The 26,387-nt window shown below is 34.8% G+C and overlaps 1 protein-coding gene across 1 annotated transcript in view; it reads left to right on the top strand.

Moving 5' to 3' along the window:
* The window catches only part of GNAI1 (G protein subunit alpha i1), a 610,322-nt gene extending 585,162 nt beyond the window's left edge, over positions 1-25,160 (top strand). The window contains exon 9 of the mRNA XM_044088329.1: positions 23,483-25,160. The gene's annotated coding sequence lies outside the window, so the exon portion shown is untranslated. The remainder of the gene's footprint in view (positions 1-23,482) is intronic.
* The last annotated feature ends 1,227 nt before the right edge of the window (positions 25,161-26,387 follow it).

The following is a 26,387-nucleotide window of genomic DNA, read 5'->3' as shown; positions in this document are numbered from 1 at the left end:
CAAAGGCCTTTGACAGGTCTAGGAATAGGGCTGAAAGTAGTCTGTTGTTCCTATTTTGAATATGGTATATGTGAAAGAAAGGAGGGCGGAGGTGGTTCTGTGTGGCCTAAAGCCATGCTGAGAGTTGGCAAGCAGACCGTTCTGAATGAGATAGTCCATAAGCTGCTTATGAACACACTTCTCCATTAATTGGCTAGTGGTGAGAGAATGGCAGTGGGTCTGTAGTTGGACAGTTCTGTTGTTCTTCCACCTTTGTGGAGTGGGATAACATGGGATATTTTCCAGATTGAGGGGGATAGTTCCATCAGTTAGTGTTCTATTGATTAGGATAGAGATGAGGAATGCTATGGCATCTGCAGCTTTTTGTAGGTACTCTGCAGGAAAGAGGTCAGCAGAAAGGGTAGTTTACTTTAGTTTCCTGATAAGGGATCGGGTAAAAGTGGTAGAGACAGGTTGGAAGTTAAAGGGGGATGAGAAGTGGGTGTGTTAGTGGTAGAGTTAGAGTAGGTGGGAGTAAGTTGGTTAGCTAAGGACTGAATAGTTTCAGTGAAAAAGTTAACGGCAGTGGCAACAGTTTCTGGGGATTTATTGGTGTCGTTTGATAGGGTTGGGGTAGTAGATTGTCCTGGATGAAGAAGTCTGCTAATACCTGCCCAAAACTTTTGGGGATTGTTTTGGTGTTTAAATTGGAGGTTCTGGTAGTAGTATATCCTTGTTCCCCTCTTTCTCTGCATCCTGCCCTCTCATTTCCCTTCAAAATTGCCATAATATCCTTTGATCTGTTTCTGGAGGATCTTATGGACAAAACCTGAAGCTTTTATGGTGCACATCTATTGTCCACTAATTATTCTTTTCTTAGACCACCCTTTCCAGGGGGTATTCTCATCCGTTAAGGCAGACTTGATCTGAGGTGGAAATGTTAGCACAAATACATCATAAGAGAGAGGAGCTCGAGCACTGGAGAAGCTCTGAAAATATTTTAACCCAATTGCAAAATGGGTGCAGAGGGACAGCGAGGATCTAGCATTATGGAAAATGCATAGCTTTCATTTTTTGTATTTCTTTTTCTTTCCATCTGTATCTAGTCGCATTTTGTGGTTTGCTGTATGTGGTCACTGTTTACTAAGGGTTTTTATTCTTGGGTGCATGGTTAATGTTCTCTATTGAATAGAACACAATCTATTATGGCTGTGGATTTTGTTAGTTGTGTAATCGTCTAATTGCAAAACGCATATAACTGTTTAGAAAGTCTTCCTATGTCTATGGTTTCCAAACGTTTTGGCAAAGTTCATGTAACTAAATGTGGTTGTTTTCTTTCTTTTATGAAATGATCTAAACCATTACCATAAGTTATAGCGTTGTCCTTGAGAGCTGTATAGTAAAATAATCTGATGTTTCAATATTCTTCGTAAACCAGTTACTATATGTATTAATTATCCTGTAATTTCAAGGATGCTTTTGAATTTATTTAGTTTTACTTTGATTTTATCTTTAACAAAGTATCTCTCCTGTATGCCATACTAACTTTACCATAGTACTTATACAGCCCTTTTATCCTTCACCCACACCATCGCCAAATCTAGAAACAACAGTAACTGTCTCATGTTTATTCTTGACTTATCTAAGGCATTTGATACAGTATCGCATTCTGAACTTCTGACCAAACTAACCAACCTCAACCTTTCATGCTCAGCTCTTTCTTGGTTTCTTAGTTACCTCATTGACCGACTTAATTCAGTTAAATGGCAGTCATCCTGCTCTCCTTTCTTACCTATACACACTGACGTACCCAGGGTTCCATTCTTGGACCCCCCTGCTCTTTAACATTTTTATCAATGACTTCCACTCCTCCACCCTCATTCAATACGTCTATGGCTCCACCCTTATCACATCTAACTCTATCCCACTTCAAACACATACTTGGCAATTCTTCCATCTTGTAGAAAACTGGCTAAATTATAATCGGCATATTCTTAATCCCCAAAAAAGTTACTTTTCTTTCTCCCAAAAAGCAATGACCAACTCAAGGTCATCTGCTCTATCTCCTCTCTAAATGACACAGTAATCAAAGCAGAATCTCACACAAAATTACTCTGATTATTGATGACCAATTAAAATATGGTTTACATATTCACCATGCTATAAAAAAAACTAACCAAAATTTGGCTTGTTATACTGCAACTCAAAATTCCTCTCTACTGAATTTAGACAATCCCTTGCCCAGGCCTACCTTCTCCCCAGTCTTCTCTATGGTTTAACAGTCCTTACCAATCTTCAGTCCTGTAACTTGAGCAGACCTACAATAAAATTGCCAAATTTGGAGCCAACCTTCCTAATCCAACCGACCACTGCTTAGCCCTACACAAGCTACAGTGGCATGAATTCACCCATTATTTAAAACTGTCCCAACTACATCTGATCCACCGTATACTTAACAAACCCACTTCCTAACCCTCCCTCAGAAATAGTCTCGGGGTGGCGTGGCTAGGATGTAGACTGGTTGGCAGCATCTTTTCTCAGCTCTGCACTCAAAAGATATTTCTGACAGGAATTTTTATAAACTAGATATTGTAGACAAACCTATTTTGTTGACTTACTTCTACTAATATCACTAGAAGTCTACAGTGCAAAAAATTTGGCTTTAAACATTATTTTTCCTGTCAAAAACAAGAAAGGTATCTGAATCTACCGAACATGAGCTTTTCTAAGCATACCACACAGGACCAGACGACGAAAAAGGAGATATACAGTCTTTATTAAATGCTATACAAGACTTGTCAGTGAAATTTGACAAAATGAATACCAAACTGGACACTTTTGAGGAGAGATCTACAAAACAAATACAGCAACTGCAAGAAATAATGACGCAACAGAAGTCTCAAATAGCTGACATAGAGAGATCCTTAAATGATACTGAGGGCAGACTCTCAGAACAAGATCTTCAGCTACATTTTTTATCACAACAAAATGCTTCTTTACAAAATAAAATAGAGGATCTAGAGAACCGGTCCAGACGAAATAACCTTTGCATCTATGGGCTACCAGAGAAAACAGAGGGAGATAACATGGTGACTTTCCTTACTACCTGGTTACCAGAAGTTTTAAAATTGCCTGAAGCTCTTTCTTATGGAATTGAAAGAGCCCACAGATCCTTAAGAGCTGCTTCATCAACAATCAAATCAAAAAATCACCCGAGATCAATAATAGTAAAGTTTTTTTGCATGGTCAACTTCTCCAGTTAAATACAAAGACAACATAATCAGATTTGATAATGATTATTCTGCTGGAGTTATAACTGCAAGAAAAGAATGTCGCCCTCTGATAAAGGAATTGAAAAAAAGACAACTTAAAGTCCACTTGCTGTTCCCTGCAAGAATAAAAATATTTTTTACTGAAGGTCCTAAAACTTTTTGACTCTGCAAGCAACAGTTTCTTATCTTTCAACTAATAAAACCTTGGATAATGTGGAAGAAATGGATTTCTCCCAATTTGGGGTTAACCATCACTTAGAAAAAAATGAATGGAGCACTGCTGACAAGAAAAAACAATAAAAGACATGAAAAACACAAACATTATTGTCTTCTATTTGCTCTGTAAGGCAAAAAAAGTTCTTTGAAAGCATTCATGCTTTACACATGTGTCAAGTCTTTGAAACAATATAAATACAAGATAAGCAGGACATTTTATAACTAAAGGAAACAACCTTAAAGAAAGCAAGGTAACATATCTTTCTCTATTACAGTGTAAATACTTAGTCATGATTTTTCTAACTCTAAATGATGTTTAGATAGTTCATTTACAAATTTACCTGCCTTTTACTGCTAGTGTAGAATATGATGCATTTACACTGACATATTAATGTGGTGTGTTTAAATGAGCATGATTCCTTTCTATATTATTTACACTAAGCTGCATGAAATATCTAAACTGATGTATTTAATACACATAATAATATATACAAACTGATGGTAATAACTGTCAAAAAGTGCCTTGAAAAGTAATTATCTATTCTTTGATGCTAAAAGTGCCTTTTTGACTAACAAACAACTGTTTGGCTTGTATATCTGCCCTTAATGTTAAGAAAACTAATAGAAGTTTAATGAGCTGGTGTTCCATTTAAAAAAACCCTAAAAACTTCACTTACTTTGTTTTTGTCTTCCCGCCATGGTCACAAACTGGGAACTCTTATTTTACCACCCCTGAATGAAGGTTCTTCAGTTAGAATCCATTACATTGTGTTAAACCTTCTAACAGCACAAAATGAAAGTAAACAGTCATGAGTGATGTCAGCACTAAAACAAGACAGTATGGGTGTGGTGTCAGCTCCTAAGCTACTTAAAGTAACCAGCACACTATGTACGAGATGGCAAAGTGCTTTTACAGTTTTAACAAATATTAAAAGTACACTGAAGTACCTAATGAATATAGAAGGTAGCACATACATGACGTTTTATTATATTGTAATATTTGTTATTCATTTTGAATTGTACACATAAACAGCACACAAAGCTTAAAAAGAAGTATATCACTTGGAAGAAACTGTATGAATAGTTAACACATACAGACTTTACTATAATCTTTTCTGATAAGATCACCCATGTAAATTACTATAATTCAACTTAATTTTATAAAAATTTAATATATTTAAGTCCTTGACTGGAACTATATAACATATTTGTAAACACACTGCAGCTAGTGTACTCAACCTTAAAGATAGTAAGTCAATTAAGGTTCATGAATGTAGCTATGTGTTATTAGGCATTTTAAGGGTAAAAAGGAGCTTCTGTTTAAGATAATCTGTAAATATTAAATTGTTCAAGCAGCACAATCATTAAGCAGTAATGAGCAAGAAAAAATCTCAGACTTGCTTATGATATTGTTTTATATATATATATATATATATATATATATATATATATATATATATATATATATATATATATATATATATATATATATATATATATATAGGAAAGAACTGCTGAATTATAAGTATGCTTTTATTAAAGGCAAGTTATATTAATATTGAATATCCTCACTGAAAATGAATGGTTGTGTAGAGACACAGTAACTCCCATTATATAACCAAGGCTAAAGAGATTGTCTTGTATGTCTAAATTGATCAGCCTTGAACCTTAGATTGCAAATAGATATGCAACATACTTTTACTTATAATACTGAATATATATTATATAACATCACAAACGCTAAAACCATTGTCTGCTACATCTCATATCAATCAGCATTAAAATATGATTTGAGTAGCATAGGCATTTACTAACATATTGCTGTTGGTACCTGATGTGCATATAAGTAACAGGTCTAATTTCTGTGTATGAAAGTAAATACCAGGCTGTGTGCATTTGTTAATTATGAAACAAGAGCGTGCTATCTATTCTTTTTAATATCCTATAGGTATGTACTTGTTAGAGACACACATGCTGCAAAGCTGCTAGTTATTGCATATTCATTAGTATATTTCTGACTGCAGTTATAAATATATGGCGTGGACCACTTGAGTTGAGAATGTCTCTATATTGGGCATGTTCTCTGTTTGAACGTTGTATATTATCTATAATATGATATGGAGTACCCTCACTAAATTCAAAGAAGCCACAATAGAAACAAATATTTATTAAAAATGGAGAGTAGAAGGATGAAGAGAAAAATAAAGGAAAATGGTTGATGGTCATATAAGGTTATCTTTTCCTGTGTATGTAGAAGAGTTGACAGTAATAAGTACCAAAGAATTGTGTTATAGCATATTTAAAGCCTACTTTGATTCTCATATTTTCCAACCTTACAGTTATAACGCTGCAGATAAATCCTGTAATATCATAAGGAGTATGAGTTGCTATATGACATATGTGGTACACTAGCGATGAAATATGCCAGTGGCACTAATAAATATATATGAATTGCTACGAAATATAGTCTTAAACTATATAATACCAATGCCAAAAACAAATTAGTAGCATTCATACCACTAAAATATGACTCTCTGAATTAAAAGAAAACTATAAGATTACTGATAAATGACAATACAAATGTAACGTTATATTCATTGTTACGGATACTTTCTGATTTAATCAACTTGTGGCATGGTTAACTGATGCATATAATGCTTAACATTTGTTTTTATGTATGTATGTATGCATATATATGTGTGTGTGTGTGTGTGTGTGTGTATATATATATATATATATATGTGTGTGTGTGTATGTGTGTGTGTGTGTGTGTGTATATATATGTATATATATATATCTATATATATATATATATATATATATATATATATATATATATATATATATATATAGGTAGACCATTACAATAAATTTGATACCTATGAATGCCACTCACACTACAAGGGAGATAGACAGCAAGCATATTATTTTTAAGATACAAAACCGTTATTGCTACACAAAAGATATATTAAAATAAAAGATTTTCCTTTACAATTTAAACAAAACCAAATAGTTAAGTATTAAATCTATGTATAGTTGTGTTGCCTTAGTGTTTTATAAAATATTAAAAATAGATAGACTGTATTTAAGTAATCTGTAAAGACAGATACATGTATACTTAAAAGGTATATAAGATACTTTTCATTATAAAACTACCATATGGCGGGGCCGGGGGAGGATGCTGAAATGCAGACTGAGAGATCGCTTGAATGATTAGATCATTCAAGGATGAGATGTTTTTTCTCATGGAGGGGTTTGGTGGTTGTTTATCTTATATTGTTCTCAGTTATGATCTTGTAATTTACTTTTATTGGGTGTCTATAATCTGTTGTAATACTGTTGGAAGAAGAAAGAACAAGTCATTCTCTTCATGTACACAGTTACGAGTATATGAATATGGATAAAAGCAAAGCTAATATAAATCCAATTGCAAAATGTATATCTCTTAATGTAAATGGTTTAAATAATAGCTGCAAAAGGGGAAGTCTTTATAGATATTTAAAGCTATGTGAAGCGCAAGTGGTATTTTTACAGGAAACACACCTTACACAGGAAGACATAAATAAAATAAACAATAAAAATTATACAATACTAGTAAGTTCCACCTATAATCAGAAGCGAAGGGGAGTAGCAACTTTGTGGAAAAACACTACTTTAATGCCTAAAATCATAAACCCGTTCCATGACAAACTCAGGAATGTTTTGTCTAGTGACAATATCTGTCAATGAAATGATATATACATTGGTGAATATTTATTGGATACCAGGACTAGCTATTAGAGTGGCCAAACAACATTTAGAAGACATTGTACAATATACAAAAGGCAATTTAATCATAACTGGAGATTTCAATTGCATTATAAAAGAAACTGACACAAATACTAAAACTACACGCAAGAGATCACCTTTAACAAAGTTGTTATCTGAATTTGTTGAAACTTTTAATATAGTTGACATAAATGAGTATGCTATCCCAGATTCACTATTCTTTACACTTTTTTCCCATAGACATAATACATACTCTAGAATAGATAGTGTACATAACAAAGGATTTAACCTCTAAATTAAATAAAGTCCAGACAATTTCATGTCCATTTTCGGACCTTAACACCATAATGTTTGAGATAGACTTATGTTTCAAGAGAAGGATATCAGTAACAAGAATACCATCTTACATAACAAATCTCAAAGATTTTAAGGAATTTTATATTAGAGACACAAACATTCCTAGATATCAATCTTACAAAAGATGTATCTGAAATATATATATGGGATGCATTGAAAGCATACCTATATGGAAGAGCGGCGGGATGGTATAAAAATAAACAAAAACAGTGGAATAAGGAATTAATGGAATTACAGTCAAAAGTAGATAATTTAAATCTTGATATTCAAAATGGAAAAACCAACTTAATAAAAGAACTAGAAGATACTAATAAAAAACTCAGACGCTACACCACAAAACAATGATCAACTTAGAAAAAATTAAACTATGTTACTATTCAATGAACCCTAAAAACCAACGAAGAATAGCAAATAGGACTAAAAAGATTATTAAAACAAATCAAATCAAGGAAATACATAATATAGAAACCAAAAAGAAAGTATCTGGTTTAGAAGGAATACTAGAAGCTTTTAGGCTATTTTTTTCATAAACTTAATAATCAATCAAAATAAGAAAACAGAAACGCATTCAGTATTGAAAGCTTTTCTCAAAAACAATGTTAAAGTTAGGTTATTAGAGGAGCAGGTACAACTGATAGATAAATAACAATGACAGAACTTAAAGCTGAAGTAAATAAGCTAAAATTAAACAAAGCTCCATGTATAGATAATATCACCCCAGAAATGTTTAAATTACTATCAAATGAGGCTTTGCTGTTGTTATTGAATGTCTTTACATCAGTTAAAAATGGTAAAGACATTCCTCCTTCTTGGAAGTACACATTAATATCACCAATTCTGAAACAAAATAAAGATCCCAGTGAATGTTCATCATACAGACCCATTTCACTTCTTAATATAGATTATAAAATTTTTATGGCAATACATGCTGCTCGAATAAAACAATTACTACCACTTTTGATAGAGGAGGATCAAACAGGTTTTATAAAAGATAGGAACACTTATGACAACATTAAAATAATTCTTTCCTTAATTGATTATATAAATGTCACAAAAAACAAAATGAATGTTATTAGCTTAGAGATAAATAGCGCATTTGATTCAGTGAACTGGAATTATCTGTGGTTAGTTTTAGAAGAATATGGCTTCTCAAACAACTTCACTTTAATAAAATCATTGGCTTATATAAAACTGGGATCTTGTCTGTCTAAATCTATTAAAATAACTAAGGGCACAAAACAAGGCTGCCCTCTTTCTGTGTTATTGTTTGCGCTAGTCATTGAACCCTTAGCAAATAATATACGTATGGATAAAAATATTGAAGGAATACAACTAGACAACAGCCTAGAGCTTAAAATTCAACTTTTTGCTGATATTTTAATTACCTTAAAAAATAATAGCAGTTTAAAAGCATTAATGGGACTCGATTCAAAACTTTCAAAACTTTTCAAGTCTTAAATTTAATGAGAACAAAACAAATGTATTGCTTATACATACTAATAAAAAAGATCTAAATAAAAAATACCATAAATATATCTCTACCGATAATATAATTAAATACTTGGGAATTATAATAACCAACAACCTGGATACTACAATTGAAACAAATTATAAAGAGACCTTAAATAATATTAAAAATCTAATACAAAGATGGAATAAATTCTTCTTTTCAATGGAAGAAAGGCTTTATATAATTAAAATGATCATATTTCCAAAAATTCTTTGTCATACAAGCTTGTTCTTTGCCACCAGCTAAATCGCACCTAAAACAAATGATTTAATGGTAAGATTCCTATGGTATCCAAAAAAAACAAGGATAGCTATGAAGTATCATCTAGATGATTGGGATATAGGTGGCATAGGTTTACCAGACATAGAAATATATTTGCATTCATTCATTATTAAAACAATATCATTATGGCTAAATACAAAATATACATCAAAATGGAAGCTAGTTCGAGAGAATCTGGTTAAAATCAGGATTTGTAGTAGCAAATAAGTATACAGATTTCATACCAAACAATTTTCTGTGGCTGATGAAGGAATATATGATGATACATAAGAATAAAAATATAAGTTCCAAATACATTACTTGTACATTAAAAATTTTCCAAAATCTTATTAATAGCAATCCTGATATTAAAGCATGGTCATTTCTTTTATATCCAGTAGCGTACACACAAGGTAATATAATAACATTTAATATGGAAGTAGTCAACATGCTTAAAGAAAAGGGATTAATATATTGGCATCAATTGCTAAACTCTGGAAAACCTCTGACAATAGACCAGATTAAACAGAAATTAAATATGGAAGATAGTTTGTGGTTACATGTACAAGAATTAAGACGGTATATATTAAGCAAACAAGAAGCAATGCAACCCTCAATAAGACAAAATGTTCCTAACTTTATAGAACATATAATATTACTAACGAATCATCCCATTACTGGAAAGGGATACTTATCTATTTATAAAACAAACAAAAAATTAAAAATGCATAATAATGACAAAATATGGAATTATTATAGATCAGTTAATGGACATGTGCCAAATGACAAGAGATAAAAAACTAATTCTTCTCTCTCCAAAGCAGACATCACGTTCATTACATTGGAGACTTTTTACATGGCAATTCATACACAGATCTTATGTAACCCTTCATAAAATGGAACTTATGTTTAAGAAAAATATTGGCTGCTGGAGATGTGATTTATCAATAAAAGCAGACTGGCAACATATGTTCTACGAATGCAATTTGATTAAACCATATTGGGATAAAATAAATTATTTTCTGCAAATGGTATTCAATGATAAATTCCAGATTTCCAAATCTATTATTTTGTTTAATGCACCTGTACCCGACTGTGTGCCAAGAACAAAGTATGTAATCTTATGGACTCTCCTAGCTATTGCAAGGAAGAACATTTACATCAAACTGGAAATCCAAAGCTTCTCCAACTTTTAAGCAATTCATGAATATGGTGTCAGCAGTATCGCAATTGGAAATTAACACTATTAAAGGAAGAACTGAAAGAACTACATTATACGTAGCATGGCAAAAAGTAACTGAAATACTGGAGAATAATGACTGCAGAAGATTATAATCAGGAAACAATTGTATAGAAAGTCAATTATATGTCAACAATAGACACCCTTGTAAATACTTTATTTTGGTTTTAATGTTTGATATCTGTTTAGAGGTTTTAGCCTACCTTTTTAAATAATTTGTAAATACTTCATTGTCATAAATAACCTGCATTCATGTTTTCTTGTTTTTGGAAATGAATAAAAATATTTAAAAAAAAAAGAAATCTAGTTTCATACTATGCCCCCTTACTCCCCCTCCGTAGCTCTGATGAACAACTTCTGGAAACATATTCACCTAGCCTTAACGTAGACAATCTCCTTTACAAATAGTCTATTACAGAAACCTGGACTAGCCTACCGTCTAACTTAGGAAACATCACTCAAGCAACAAGATTCAAAAAAGAACTAAAACTACTCTTCCAAACCAACTGTATCTACCCATGCCATGATCATACCTGACTAATCTGCTTTTGCTACATAACTACTCAAATTTAACTAACCACTAAAGTTCCTGTCTGGTAATTCCATAATCCATATAGTTCTACTACTTGCTGCCTATTATGAAACATGTACTTCCAAAAGTCACTCATCAATTTCCATAGGATTTATGCTCTCTCAAAATATGCTGTATTTATTGTTTGTTCACGGTTTCTTGTATTTTTTCTTATTTTGTTTTGTATTTATTTGCTGTTTTAACCTATTGTTGCTACTATGTATATATTTGTTTGGAGCTTTTCTCCTCTTGCCTCCACTGAAAATGGGCTATTACTGCTTAGTTGGACAAACATGGTTAACAAATTTGAAAATAAATAACACCTATTGTTATCCATTAAAGTTCTATAACTATGTTGTATAATGAATGGATTTGTCATAATCAAAATAAACTAAATATGGCACTGTGAAATTTGATGTGGACAAATACTAAAAAGAGTGACTGGCCCTGTGTCACTGCCTCTATGCTGCAGACTATGCCTTCCCGCCTTACATATGTAAATATAATGCCAAGATTACTTAGCCTTGGGAGTTAAGGGGAAAAACATCCTTACCCCGTCATTTGTATTGCCTTGCCAGATGCAAACCACAGAATGTGACTAAAAAAAAAAACAAAAGCAACAAAATATGTAAACAACATCTCCCCTATATTGTGTTTTAGAATATAAAAAAATCCAGACTTCCCACCTGTCTAGGGATCCATCTTGCTAGGTGGTAGCATTCATCTCGAATTGATTCCATCCCTCACAAATCTTTCATTTTAATCACAGAAACTACACTATTTGTCCAGTAAACACACTGCTTTTCCCATAATTAAACTTGTATCGCTTTGCTTCTGTTTGAGTCAGTTTGAGTGTAATTTTTTTCCTTGCTTGCTGTCTAAAGGTTAGCCAGTCAGCAGTTAATGAATAACTGAAACTGAGCTGCTGGAGATGTTCCCTGTACCCAGAGTACAGGGTTTGATTCCTCACCTTCATTTGCATACTGTGCGACTTTGAGCAAGTTACTTTACCAGGTAGTGCTCCTGGGCGGCTACTTATAAAAGGGACATTTGTGGCCAGTGTGTTTACCAAGTCAGCATCAGGTAAAGCAAAAGTCTTTGACTAAACTTTTTTGCTGAAGCCCATTATTATTATTTCCTCCTAGGATGTCTGTCATCTCTGTTTTATATTTGCAATCTCTGTAGTGTTCTAGTCAACTCTTAACATTTTTGTACTGGAGAAGCAAGAAACAATACATTTAATTTATTGTTATTGTCTGTAGTTATGTTCCATGATAAGTGCGTCACTGTTTGGGTAATGCATGTTAATCTTTTTGGGAGAGGTTGACATCCATGCAGGTGTCTGTGAACTGTTACGCAAGATTGGAGAGAGACAACCACTGCACCTGTTTTTTTTTTTTTTTTTTGCCCCCTCTCCAAAACACCTTTATTGAATTATTACTTGTGACATAGGCAAATTTACATTCATGTAAAAGTAATCAAACTATGTTAACATAAGCATTATACTTCACATATATTTCTATGTATTGTATAGCCTAAGCATGTTTACATAAATTGTTCAATTCCTACCACTTTATTAAACCATGACTTACTACATAGGCAATCATACATTTATGTAAATGAAGACAAACCACATCAACGCAGTAGTCTCAAGCATTTTACATCACAAACCATACTGACACACTCCCAGTTGCAAACATACATCACTTAAAATCTATCCAATCTTTCTCACTTAAACATTGCATCACCCATTTAAGTCCTGTCACTTTTTAGACCTCATTCTTCCCTTGCATGTAGTGTTTCAACATTTCAATTTTTTCCTATGTAGTTTGCACCTGCCCTTTTGTAAAGATCACATTTCCAGTTTTTATCTGTTAACTATGCTTACTGCTTCCAGTATAGTTGATTTAGATTTTGATTTCCATTTTCTAGTAATTGCTTTTTTGACAGCCACCATTATTAGACACAGCAAGGTATCATGTCTAAGCAATTCTAATTCTGTGTCGTAGCTTAGAAAAAATCTCCCCCGTCAGCCCAATCTGTCCACCCAGCATCTCCAACAGTGCATCCTGCAGAGAATCCTTAGTCTGCCAGCTCACCATACTCCCAGAAAATGTTCCCAGTTACCTCTTTCTTCCCCTTCACACCTCCCAACATTTGCTGTCTGCCTGAGGAAAAATTCTCTGGAGTCTACTTGGGGTATAAAAGTATCTATGTAAACACTTCCAGGCAAAAATCCTAAATGTTCTAAATTTTGTTGCATATTTGTGGGACATACATATATCCTCCCATTGTTTCTTTGTGCATTGCATATCCAGTCTGTCTAACCATTGCACCTGTTCTTGAGAATGATGCTGAGGGGCCAGTGCCACTTCACCTTGTAGAGGAATAAGCTGTTGCTCCATTACTTTGTAAAGGATGAGCCATCTGTTTACCAGAGCACACTGGGTTTATCCTTGGTTGCTTCCCTTTGGTTTCTCCAAAGCTTGTTCATTGGCGAGAGTTAAACCTACTCCCAGAGGCTGCACTGCATTTTTGCCAGGACTTCTGTTTTCCCATTCCTTATGATGTACTTCAGTAGCTTGCCCAATGTGTTGTGGGATATGATTTGGCATGTGGAAAATGGCAGCAGTCATCAGTTTCAAAGTCGTACTTATTAGGATGACCGTGACATCACTTTGCTTCCAGCCTGTCAGTGTGTTGAGCTTTTCTTTTCGGGATCTTTTCACTTGGGAAGGTCCTCAGGCTTCTGAAGTTTACTGTGATGTGAGGGTGTCTCCTTTTTTCCTTAAGAAATGTACAGTTTCTTCTGAGAGGGGGAGAAAGCAAAAGCAGCATTACCCCCCTTGTATCCTTTTACTGTGAATTCAGTTTTCCTTATTGGACACTCAAGCACAGGTTGTTTAGTACCCAAGATATCAGACTTTTTGATAAGCACTTCAGAATAGTCTGTTGTTGACTAGACATTTCTGTTTTTGGGTCTTACTTGGTTCACCTAACTTGGATTTGCTTCTGAAGTCCCAATTCTTGGTGTACTGCTCGCTGTTCTTACAGAAAATCAGAGCACTTGGACAGGTTTGGTGTGAAAGGTTATTCTTCAGTGTTGTGGTTCTTTATGCCCCAGTTCAAGTCCACTCTTAGTGCATATAGTTTCCATATAGTTCATTGAAGTTTAAACCCTGCAGATGCTTTGAATGGGACAAACAGCCCCTGGAGCATGTCTTTGTATGGTAGCTTGGGCACCAGATGGAACCAAGTGTTCTTAAAAGAAAGGGAATTTGGAAATGTTTATTTTGAGTAGTCTGAGATCATCTTGGGAAGGACAAGGCACAGTTTGTGTAGTGGCTATTGTCCTTTCTGATCTGTCCTATCCCTTTTAGATGAAGGCTTCCAAACACTAGGTCTACCATGCAGTAGAGTAAGCCATTATACAAGATGAATGTCTTTTAGCTTATTAGTGTTGTGGAGATTAGCAGTACATTTCTGTCCCCTGATTTGAAAGGGATGCTGCATTTTTCAATACAAAGTGCTTTCCTTTAGCATCATTTGGACCCTTAGGTCTTTACCAAAGTGTTTGTATTGGTGGTAAAAGACATAACAGCAGAGAGGTGGTCTTGTATTTCCATTTCTGGATAACTGGTTTCTGGTATTCTCCTGCATCCCCAATCTAGTTGTCTTCATATGTGCTTTGACAGAGTATTTTGATTGCAATACCCAGGTTATCTACTAGGAAACATCCCGTCTGCTTCTGGTGTAACATATCCCTTTTGTTAGGGACAGAGGCTTTTGTGTACTTTGAACTTGCCCCAGTAAATATGGAGAACAGCAAGCGAAAAAGTTTTTTTTTCACATGATGTATGGGGGGCCACTGAATTAAGTCAACAGCGCAGAAGGTTGAGGCATGCTTATGGCTAACAGATGTGATCAGCAATTCCTCAGTGGGGGAATATTTCTTTCACCAGGGACTGTTCAATCTCTCTGATTTAGTATATATATTTAGCAGGGGGTGTGGGAGGGCATAGCCCCTAGATGGGGGGGGGGGGTGCAGGGCAGCTTACCTTCCTGCAAAAAAGTGTTTTTGTTTTCATGATTTTACTTGCACTTGCACAGTTGACTGTCGCCTTTTCCATTGTCTACCTTTTCTGGTCGACATTTTTGCCATCATCATTGTAGTGTGTGGATGTTATTCAGTAATGTGTTATGAAATATGTAATGTGAAGAGGTTAGTGAAGTCTAGCCATGTTTGTGGAGCAGTGTATGCATTTTTTACCTTGGGCTGTGGGCCCACAACAGCCTTGTTGAAATAAGGTTCATGAACAACCACAGAGCAGAGTTAGACTTGCTTTCCCAGGCACTTCTCCTGTTTCAGTCCTCATTCAGTGCCTTATAGTGCTTGGTTGTCCATAGGAAGTGTAATTTGAATCAACTTTTGATTCTGTTACAGTAATTTCCAGTTGATGCATATTAATACCTGCTAGGGTTGCAAAGTTTTCCTGCTTTATGGTAGGTACTGCCACGGCTCATAACTAGTCCAACACAGAGTTGCAATTTCCTGTACTATTTTTTAAAGCAAGACAAACTGTAGTTTTATAAAAATATAATTGATGGTAGTTTAGCTGGACTTCCGTAGACTGGTACAAGTCTTACAGAAAATACACTTACATCTATAAATAACCTCTCAACTATCCACAAGCTTTTATAATTAAACAGACCGCTTTACTAAAAACATTGCATAATGTTGTTGTATCTTTCGGCTTTTCCCAGTTAGGGGTCGCCACAGCGGAACTCCGGTCTGCTAATGATTGGCAGTAGATTTTTACGTACCGACTTGCCAGGCCTGACGCACAACCTTCAACGAATCGAACAGGGCAACATCTTGGTTTAGTAAATTAAAATACAGACAAGATACAGATTTTCACCGAGAAGCAATGGAATAAATTAATATTAAAATTATTAAAGGTTTAAACTTTGTTCCAGGGTTTTTTGTGGATAAATTTCATATTGTCAAAGATGTTAACGATTCTTGTCGCAGAATCAACCTCAAATTGTTTTTTGGACCCAGGTCTGATTCTCAGATCCACAGAATTCAAATTCCATAAATCCAATTTTGTTCCACCTATGAATCGGAATGTGGCTATCTTTCAGCAAGCTGTACTCAAGGACATACATTTCAAACTAGACAACTTTTCACCTCTGAAACATAATCTCTCTACCCCTGAACTACAATCTTTACAACAGCTCAGGGACAACAAAAACATGGTTATTATTCAGGCTGGCAAGGGTGGGGCAATAGTAATCATGGATACAGATTATTATCTGGGGGAGGGAAATGGACAATTAGCCAACCCATCCCACTACATGAAAATGCCTATTGACCCCACCCTGAACTTTAAGAGAGAAATTGACAATTTTCTTGAGTTAGCAATTTCGGAGGGCATTATATCAGACACAGTTAAATCATAATTAATGGTACGGGACCCACAACAACAGATACTTTATTTACTACCTAAGATACACGAGTGCCTGAACAAACCACCTGGTAGACCCATTGTGTCTGGTATGGGGTCATTGACGGAACCACTGTCTTGAGTTTTTGACTTCATACTTGAAACCACTACTAAATTTGATTTGAGCAAGGATTCAAGACACCACCCAATTCTTATCCATTATAGATGATAACCAATTAGAACCTGAATGGTTACTTTGTACATTAGATGTCAAGGCTTTATACACCAATATACCACATTGGGCTGGACTTGAGGCCCTCAAGTTTTGGTTAGATAGAGCCAAATTATATCCAGTTGGTTTCAATACGCTTTTGATTTGTATGGCGGAACATGTTTTGAATAAAAATGTTTTCTACTTTCAAGGTGAATGCTATTGGCAGTTGAAGGGTACTGCTATGGGAGCCTCTTTTGCTCCTATATATGCGGACTTCAAACACATAACATCTATCTTGAGGAGTTGGATAGTTGGCGACGTTATCTTGATGATTGTTGGTTAGTTTGGCATTCCGATGAAGAATATTTGGCTGAGTTTGTGTCATACCTCAACCATAACCAATGGGGTATTGAATTTACTTCAACTTATCACCAAAATCAAATAAACTTTTTGGATGTAACAGTCATCAGGAACCCAGATGGTACTTTATGAAGCAAAATATTTCGTAAATACCCGCAATACAATACTTTATTACATGCAACTAGTATGCACCCTAGCCACATCATCCGGAGCATACCCAAATCCCAGTTCCTCAGGATATGCAGGATTTGTTCCGCAGAAAATGACTTTGAAGGATCACAACAAGATCTAACCAACAGATTCAGAACCAGGGGATAGAAGGAGCCTGACATTCAGTTGGCACGTCACTTTGCAACCAATTCCACCAAAACTTCCCTTCTCAAATATTGAGATAGAAATAGGGATACACAGGATTGAGGATTATGGTTTATTACTACCTATGGGCGCAACATCAATTTGATTAGAAATACCATGATGAAACATTGGAACATCCTCACTGCCAATGAGGATATTGCCTCCTTAGTCGGTAACACTTGTCAATATGATTACCATAGAGGGAGAACACTAAGTTCATTTTTTTCACATTATAAGAGGTGGCATTATACATCAACAACTTACAATGATTGGTGATGAACTTTGGGGCACTTATCAATGTGGCCATTGTTCATCATGTCCATTTATATTCACAGCTAAACAATTTTCCAGTAAAAACACTGACAGGATTTTTAACATGAAATTTTTTGGCAACTGTAATGGTGATTGGGTGGTATATCTTGCGACTTGCACATGTGGTTCATTTTATGTGGGTCAGACATCACGGGCGTTGAGATTACGCATGTCGGAACATCGTAGTGACATTCGAACCAAAAGAGAGACCAACGCTCTGTTCAGGCACTACACACATCATCATACTGCTAGATTTCAATTTTGTATTGTAGATAGAATTTTGGGTGACAGATCCAACAAACAGGGATGGCATTCTATTCTCAACCAAAAAGAGAAATACTGGATTATCAAGCTAGGGGCACTATTTTCTCCTGGTTTAAATGATCATTTATAACTAATTAATATATCCAATATTGAATGTATTCTATTCTCAACCAAAAAGAGAAATACTGGATTATCAAGCTAGGGGCACTATTTTCTCCTGGTTTAAATGATCATTTATAACGAATTAATATATCCAATATTGAATGTATTATCATACTTGTGTTTTATTACCATATTTGCTATTTGGATCATCTATTTTTTACTTGTTGTTTTTTATTTTCTAGTTTGTATTTTTCCTTCCAGTTTTTCTTTCAGGCAGTATTATGGGCATGCCTAAAATCCTTTGGAAGCACCTCATTGGTCTATGGACCTTATTTAAACCTGCATTTGTGCATCATTTCCTGTTTGTACTTTTCTTGTTCCACTGAGGAAAGCCATGTTAGGCTGAAACTAGTCTGGATTATTGAATTGTTCGATATGTATTAAAACACTTAAGTTTTACCTTAGTGTTGCTGTAGTTTTGTTGCTGATGTATACTGAGTTTTGTGCTGGCATTTTTTCAGTTACTGATAGTTTGTTTTGCCTTGCACTTGGATCCTACTTGCAGGGCTTTTCTCTTTTTCCAATCGAGCAGGACAACATCTTGGTTTAGTAAATTAAAATAGACAAGATACAGATTTTCACTGAGAAGCAATGGAATAAATTAATAGATGGCATTTTGTAAAACACTGGCTGATATATCTTTTCTTTGCAGATTCTGGTTACAAGTTACCAGGTCCTGTCTTGTACTTTAAGAAATGCACAGTACGGCAGATACAACTACCAACCCCAAAAATGTGCTTATTCCTTCAGAAAGGCATGCTGTCCTTTTGAGTTAAGCACACCCAGGAAGAGCAGAATAAAGACTGGGAGATTGCTTATGTGAGCAGAGTTACCAGGAAGAGGGTCATTCCACTTGACCCCTGATGGAATATCAAAGATAATTGAGAGCATGTTGGCTGCACACCTCCCAGACATTCAAGAGGTGAATTTCTTGGCATCCATGTCGAGAACACACAACCCAGGGCTGTGATAGATGAGATGATCATAATTCTTTGTCGTGCACTGAACTTTATCTACTACATGTACCATTAGTTAAAAGGGGAAAAAACTAAGTATTTTGTTTGCTTTCAGAGCCATAAAATACTTGGCGGACACTGTCAAGCTACCCATTGCATTTACCCTTGCCTTTAATGCCTCCTGTTAAGATTTTTGCCGAATATCCAGAGTATTGCTTCATATTTTTGGTCTGTTCCTCAAAATCTGTGGTTTTCAGACACACCACCGAGAATTGAAGTCACTAAATGACATACATTTTAGTTTGAGTTCATATATTTCACGTTATGCAGGCAAAAACATCCTGTGTACTCCAGCAACTTTCCAAATTTTTATATATACAGGAAATTAGAGACCCATTAAATGCATAGACATTGGGCAGAAACAAATCTACTCTGCTGCTGTAATTTGCTGGTCAATACTTGATTTTTTTGCTATCCAGCGCTAGACACAACCTTAACATAAGTGTATGTGTTGGGGGGTGCTTAATTAAGATAGTCTCTTGCTACTCCGGTTCTTAACTGGTTTGTCTCTTTCTGAATATCGGAGCATAGTTGGCGAGCTCCATACACAAGTGTTTCAAACCATGTTCCTTATCACTCAGATTTAAATTAAAACAATAGTCAGCTGAATGACGTTTAATGTCTTAGCCAGTAAAGACTGGTGTAATGCATTATGCAGCAGGAAGTAGGCCATAGATTTTGGCTGAAAGTTTCCCCTCCAAATGTTACCATTTCTTTCACACTTAATTCTTAACAGTTAACTACAGCTGTACAACCAAACATTTGCATACTTCCAGTCTTAAATTGTTGAACCGCATTTCATTTTTCACAGAAAACTGTAGTTGCATGTTTTTATACAATTTTGAACATGTCCCAGCTTGTTGAATTTCTTAAACATGACTGTTAAGAGATTTATATACAGTCCTACCACCCTTCATAGGAGTGATTCGGGATTTGGCCAAAGCCACATATTACTCCCATTGGAGATGGCTTGGGAGATGGCAGTTCTAGACTATTGTTTTTTTTCCTATTAAGTGCTTGGCTTCATTTTATCTCTGCTCCTATAGCAGATGGCAGCACCAATTTTAACTATCCTTTTAGTTATCTGCTATGTGCTCCTTCACTGGATAGTTCATTGCTGCTGCCTTGAGTCTTTAGTCACCCTCTTCTATATCCTCCATTTTACTTTGAAGTAGATATTTTTTTATCTTTCCAATTCCCTAAATAATGATGAGCACCAGGTTTGACTACCTCCTGTAATGGTTTAGTTTATGCTTGATCATCCCTGTCACAGTAACTGTGTTGTCTATTCCTTCAAACTTGCAGCAGTGCACCTTTTTCAGCCTCTGTCTCCAGACTCCATCCCTTGTTTTTTTTCCTAGCAGTTGCTGGTGAGAGATTTGATCACATTTCAATTGTTGGTCCTCTAGGAAAGCAACCTTTCCTTTGTCAGACTGCTCCATTGACTTTCCCTGCCATGGCTGTAAGGTTAACAGTTTTATGGTTCCCTGTATTTTTCCTAAGTTTACACAAGTCCAATTTTTTGCTGTATTACAGTTGTCTTGTACTTCCACATACACCAGTAACCTTTTAAAATCTCCATCAGTGGAATCCATAGACATTCTGGATGGATTCCTGAGCTCAGAAGTACATCATGTTGTGTATTTCCCTCTGAGCGGCTAGTTCCCCTCCCACATTCTCTCTCTGCCTGTCCATTGTAGTTTTCTTATGGTCCTTCCTCCAGTCCATAATTGGAAGACTTTTCCTTTCCTTCAAGAATTAGTCAAGATATTAAGTACCACTGTTTTCTCACTTTTGTATCTGTCGTATCTGTTCTCATCCTAAGTCTGCTTTCCTCCTTTTCTGTCTCTTGTATTACAGAAAAGACCTTCCTCCTTCTCCTTCTTATCGTATATACCAAGAAAACTCATTCCCTTTCTTGTAAATACAGAAAAAAAAATCCTTCCTCCTTCCCTTTCTTGTATATACCAGAAAAAAAAAACATTTTCCCTCCTTGCCAATTCCTCTCTTACATCTCTGTGGTCCAGTAGTGAATGATGTGTAGTCTGGTCATTTCCTTTGTCCTGGGAAGGATATGTTTTTAATTTGACAAGTAAACTCTATCCATGTGTCCAGGTGGATTTCCAGTTTTTTTTTTTTTGTCAGCAAGATGATAATTGCAAAAAATAAAAAATAAAAAACAGAAAAACTAGTAGTCTTAAAACATTGTTGAGCTCAGCCACAATAATTTCCAAAAAATCATGAAACTCTGGTAGTGTTCCAAAGCAACAAGCCTTTACTAGTCAGACAAGCAATCCTCAGTAACAAAAAATCAAAAATATTTTGTTAAACATATCCGCTTTTACACATTTAGAAGTAGTATTTAATTTTAAAGCAGCCTGTTCCAGGCAAACGATATAAACAGGGCCGTAAAAGTGCATTTAAGAACAGCAAGTGTACCCACCCTCACACACTACTACTGATTTTAGATCAAACTAAATCCTAGTTAAGGAAAACACTAGTTATCTATTTGCAACCCACATTCCAAAATTGGGTATTAAGAAAAGCATAACATACAAAAAGATTGACTTTTAACTAAAATTGCTTTTGGCTAGCTAATGCAATAAAGCCTTCATCAGGTCTGTGACAAGAACCAACATGATCTAAATAGAACGCTATAATATGTATTTGTGTAATATCTAATACGTATCCATCTGTATGTATTAGTTTGCATAAAAACTAAGTTATTTACAACTCAGAAAAATTTCAGTGCTTTGCATTTGAGGGGGGGAAATCGGTCATATCAGTTTTCACGTTTACAGCCCCCCAAAAAGTTTATACAGTGAAAACCAGTAGAAAAACAGTAAATTAGTAATGTATAAAAGTGTGGAGGTGTTTGCATGAGCATGCACTAGTATGCTAAGTGAGGGAATTATACCAAAGTGTTATGGTAATAGCGGCATGAAAAACTGTGCGTTTTGAATCTACTGTTTAAATCTCTGGTGTGATGCAGGAGTGTGCTAAATCTAATCAAATCAGAATGGAGGAAGCTATATATATATATATATATATATATATATATATATATATATATATATATATATAATGTGTGTGTGTGTATAACGTGCATTTGTATGTATGTGTATGCATGCATATATATATATATAGATGTGTGTGTGTGTATATATATATATATATATATATATATATATATATATACATATATATATATATATATATATATATATATATATATATATAATGTACATTTGTATATACGTTTATACATTTTCTACACATCATTTTTATTTTTTAGTATGCTTGGTACCTTTAGTACATAAAAATATTTCTTCAAAACTTTCCTAAAAAAGCCTTACAGATTGTGTCAGGTTGCGTGAATTCAACACATTCTTAATAGAGCAAGAGTAGGTAGTTAAGTCCTGGTTTTCTGAATGCATTTAATTTTCAGCTGCCAGCATAATTCCTTTTTCCTCCAAAACACCATTAACTTCTCCTTAAGATAATTGTAAGGCAGTGTAGAAGTGATCACATTCCAGTGTGTGTGTGTGTGTTGGTGGCAGAGGGTCGCTTGCTGTGTAATTCTGATTTTTTGTTAGAGCATTGTAATTGTTTTCTGCTACTCCATTCTGCATTGTTTGCTTGCTGTTGGTTGCCTAGGTTCTGACTAACAAAGGGGATATTGAAGTAGACACTGTCCAAAATCTCCCAGTGAGGAGCAGCATATGTCAGCCTATGGGTGCATATTTGCAGAGGCTCTGGAACTTGTAATTTCAAGAAAAAAGCACCCACGTTTTCACTTCCTGCAGTGTGCCCAGTCAAAGATCAGCCAATACTGTGAGTACTTTATCTGTTTATAGTAAGTGTTTTCTTAGTCTAGCAGTGTGATTTTGACTTGTATAGGCTTTTTATGGTTGTATAGCAAATGAAATGTGCACATTTTCTGCTGTACTTTGTAAGTACTCATTTTATTTTGTTGCTTGCAGTCCTGTGGAACTGCTTACATTTTAAATGTTCTAGTACCACCATCTTTGCATAGAAGAGGAGGAGCCAGAGTTTTATGGAAAGGCTAAATGGCAACTCTTTGCTTCCATTCTGTATACTAGAAAGTGGATGCACTAGAGTAAGAGTCCTGTGTGATAATGACATTGAGCAAATAACCTTTTCTGTTTTATTTTCCAGACTGGAGAAGCTTGGTGAACTTGAGAGGAAGTGAAAATATATTGAGTGATGGACCAGTACTGTATTATTTGCCAGTTCCAACAGCTTTATTTATGTTTTGTCTTGTAAATTTTAATTAGTATTAGATCACACTTCAGATGTGTCCATTTTGTATGTATACTTGTTATTGTAACAGTGTTTTATTGTCTGAACGTTTAACAAGAAAAATGTAACTGCTTACTCCCCTAAATTAGTCGTGTAGGTATGTGTTTAAGACTGTCGTTTAAAGTTCATCTTGTGGCATACTCTTCTAAAAATAGATTATTTTTAAAAGCAAGCACATTTGACATTTGTCATGCCTTTTTAAGCTTAAATAGCTTTTAACTGACCTTGTTCACCAGAAAGTGCTTAAAAAATGTTGCCACAAGTACTGAAGCTTACAATATTGTCGGCATGTTATTCATATGCACAAGAGTTTTAGGCATATTTGGAAGCTTTGTTTCATTCCATATTACCCTGTATACTGTTGCATTTCCCATCACGTAGTATTGTGCATATTTTAATTTTACTTTGAAAAGAGCATCATCTTTGTAAATAACTTATTGTGTTTTGTTTAGTCTCTTGCTTGGTTTAGGATGGCAGAGCCCACCATAGCTAAAATAGGCACATAATCTTGACAGTTTTGCTGGATTTAATTACCATAATGCAGTTATGCTGTAAAATCCAAATACGGTTGTGACTCGTTACTTAGATTTATGACCTGTTTTTCCTGGTTAGACAGCATTGCTTATTTTTTTACATTTAGGTAGATACATTTTATTGCAAATTTCTAATGAGACAGAAGCATTGTCTTGTATTTTAAATTACATTATTTGTATTTAACTGTGTGGTGTTTGCAGCAGTTATACAGAGGGAAGTATTGCACATGATACTGCAGTCTTGTTAATCATTAACCCTTTTCCGTATTTTTAAGTTGTAAGGCCGCCTTTTTTTTTATTGTGGGAGGTTAGTAAGCTGGTTTTTGTCTGGTCTGTCAGAGAAAGTCGTAACCATGTAAGGAAATTATAGGATTGTCATAAATTTTACAGTTATGTCTAGAGCATGCTGTCGAAGACCAACACCACTGTTAAAACAACCCTTAGATTTTATACTATTTAAAACTTGTAAAAAAAATTCTCGTAATTTAATTTCATATATGAAGCAGGCTATTTTGCATCATTTATTCTAATAAACAATGTGCATAGACAGACTGGGAAGTTCTGAATTTTGTAGTCAAAAATGAAATTCAGAATTAAATTGGTTCTTATGTTACATTATCGAATGTAATCATGGAATGTGCATGATTTTACCTACTTGTATTCTCCTTTTAAGATGTATTTAAGTACAAAACAATTGATCTTTTAACAGTTTCTCCAAATTCTTTATGTGCCTTGCTTAACAAAACAATGTCTAATTGAATTTGATTGACTGAAAATACAGGATCCACAGCTAACTGTACTGATATAATTAACATACGGAGTCATCAGTAGATGCAAGTCCATTGTTTAGTCAGATTTTTAACTCCTGAACTACTGAAATGTTACTAAGGGAAGGAAGCATTACTGATGGGTTTTTTTTGGACTTTGGTCTTTACAAACGTATGTATGTCTGTGACTAAGCTTGATTAAAAAAAAAATTAAAGATTTTTTTTGAACTTTTACACTGCATCTTGAGTAGCCTTATTTTGACTTCAGTGTTTTGTATAGTAATGCAATTTTCATGTATGCACCGCAGGTACTGCAGCTTACAAAGTGTTTGTCCAAGTCTTTTAAGGGAATTGTGATAGCTGTGGAAGGGTTCACATTATGGAGTTGCTTCAGTTTTTTTATTATAATTTTGGAAGTAGTGGACATTAATTTAGTGTACAGTGTTGTGTAACAGAGTAATAGAACATATGCATGTAGGCATCCTGTTAATTTTACTCCTGAGATTTTTTTTTTAGAAAAATTGACCTTTTAATTTATCAAGGACAGCACAGTGATACAGAACCTCCTGTTAGGTAGAGATCTGAGCAAAGACACTGTATGTACATTGTAGGTGTTTGTATATGCAAGTACATAAACACACACCAAAGACAGTCATATGTTGCCAGAAATATGATTAGTTTGATCTTGTGTGTAGTAAGAACATTTTACTTTAAAACTTGTGACTTGTATGCACCTTTCTTAAACAGCTAAGTAAACGGCAACAGTAAAGTAAGGACTTAAGTACTGTGAATTTTATATTGAATAAGTTGTGTTTTAAGAAAAAAATGTAAAAAAATGGATGCAATATAATACTTGTTTAATACTCCTGTAACTGCAACGAATTAAATCAGTGCAGTTTAAACTGCTGCTATCTGGTTTTAGTTTGCTGCTGTTGAATTAGACGATTGGAAGGCTCGGGTCTGTGTTTACCGACTGAACAGCATGTTCCTCGAACCACCATTCGTCATAAACCTAGCATCAAAAGTTTGTGTAATCGAAAGGTCATATGATCATAAAGAATATCATCAAAAGATCATAGCTGGCTAACATGTTGCACCCCAACACACACACACACCTGCTAACTTTATATATATAGATATAGATATATAGATATAGATATATAGATATAGATATATAGATATACATGTACACCAACTCCAAGATTGCACTACAGTGGGGAAGGAGAAAATTTCTTTATCCCTAAGCTACTAAGTACTTACTTTGTGCCCTTTTCTTTGTTAGCCAGCTGTCATCATTTGATATGTATTTTTTTTACTCTCCTGTCGTCTTTCGGTGAGTGACACATTTGTGTGCAATGAATGGTCATTCGGGGAACATAGCATAGATCTTGGAAGGCTTACCTGGGGAGATCTAGTCTTTCAAAAGGATTTGAATAAAAGTGCATGAAATTGCAAAAGATA

This window comes from Protopterus annectens, chromosome 11.part0 (assembly GCF_019279795.1).
Source record: "Protopterus annectens isolate FY-2018-M chromosome 11.part0, PAN1.0, whole genome shotgun sequence".
Lineage (NCBI taxonomy): Eukaryota > Metazoa > Chordata > Ceratodontiformes > Protopteridae > Protopterus > Protopterus annectens.
The sequence above is the reverse complement of the archived record's forward strand: the minus strand, read 5'-3'. Positions and strand labels throughout refer to the sequence as shown.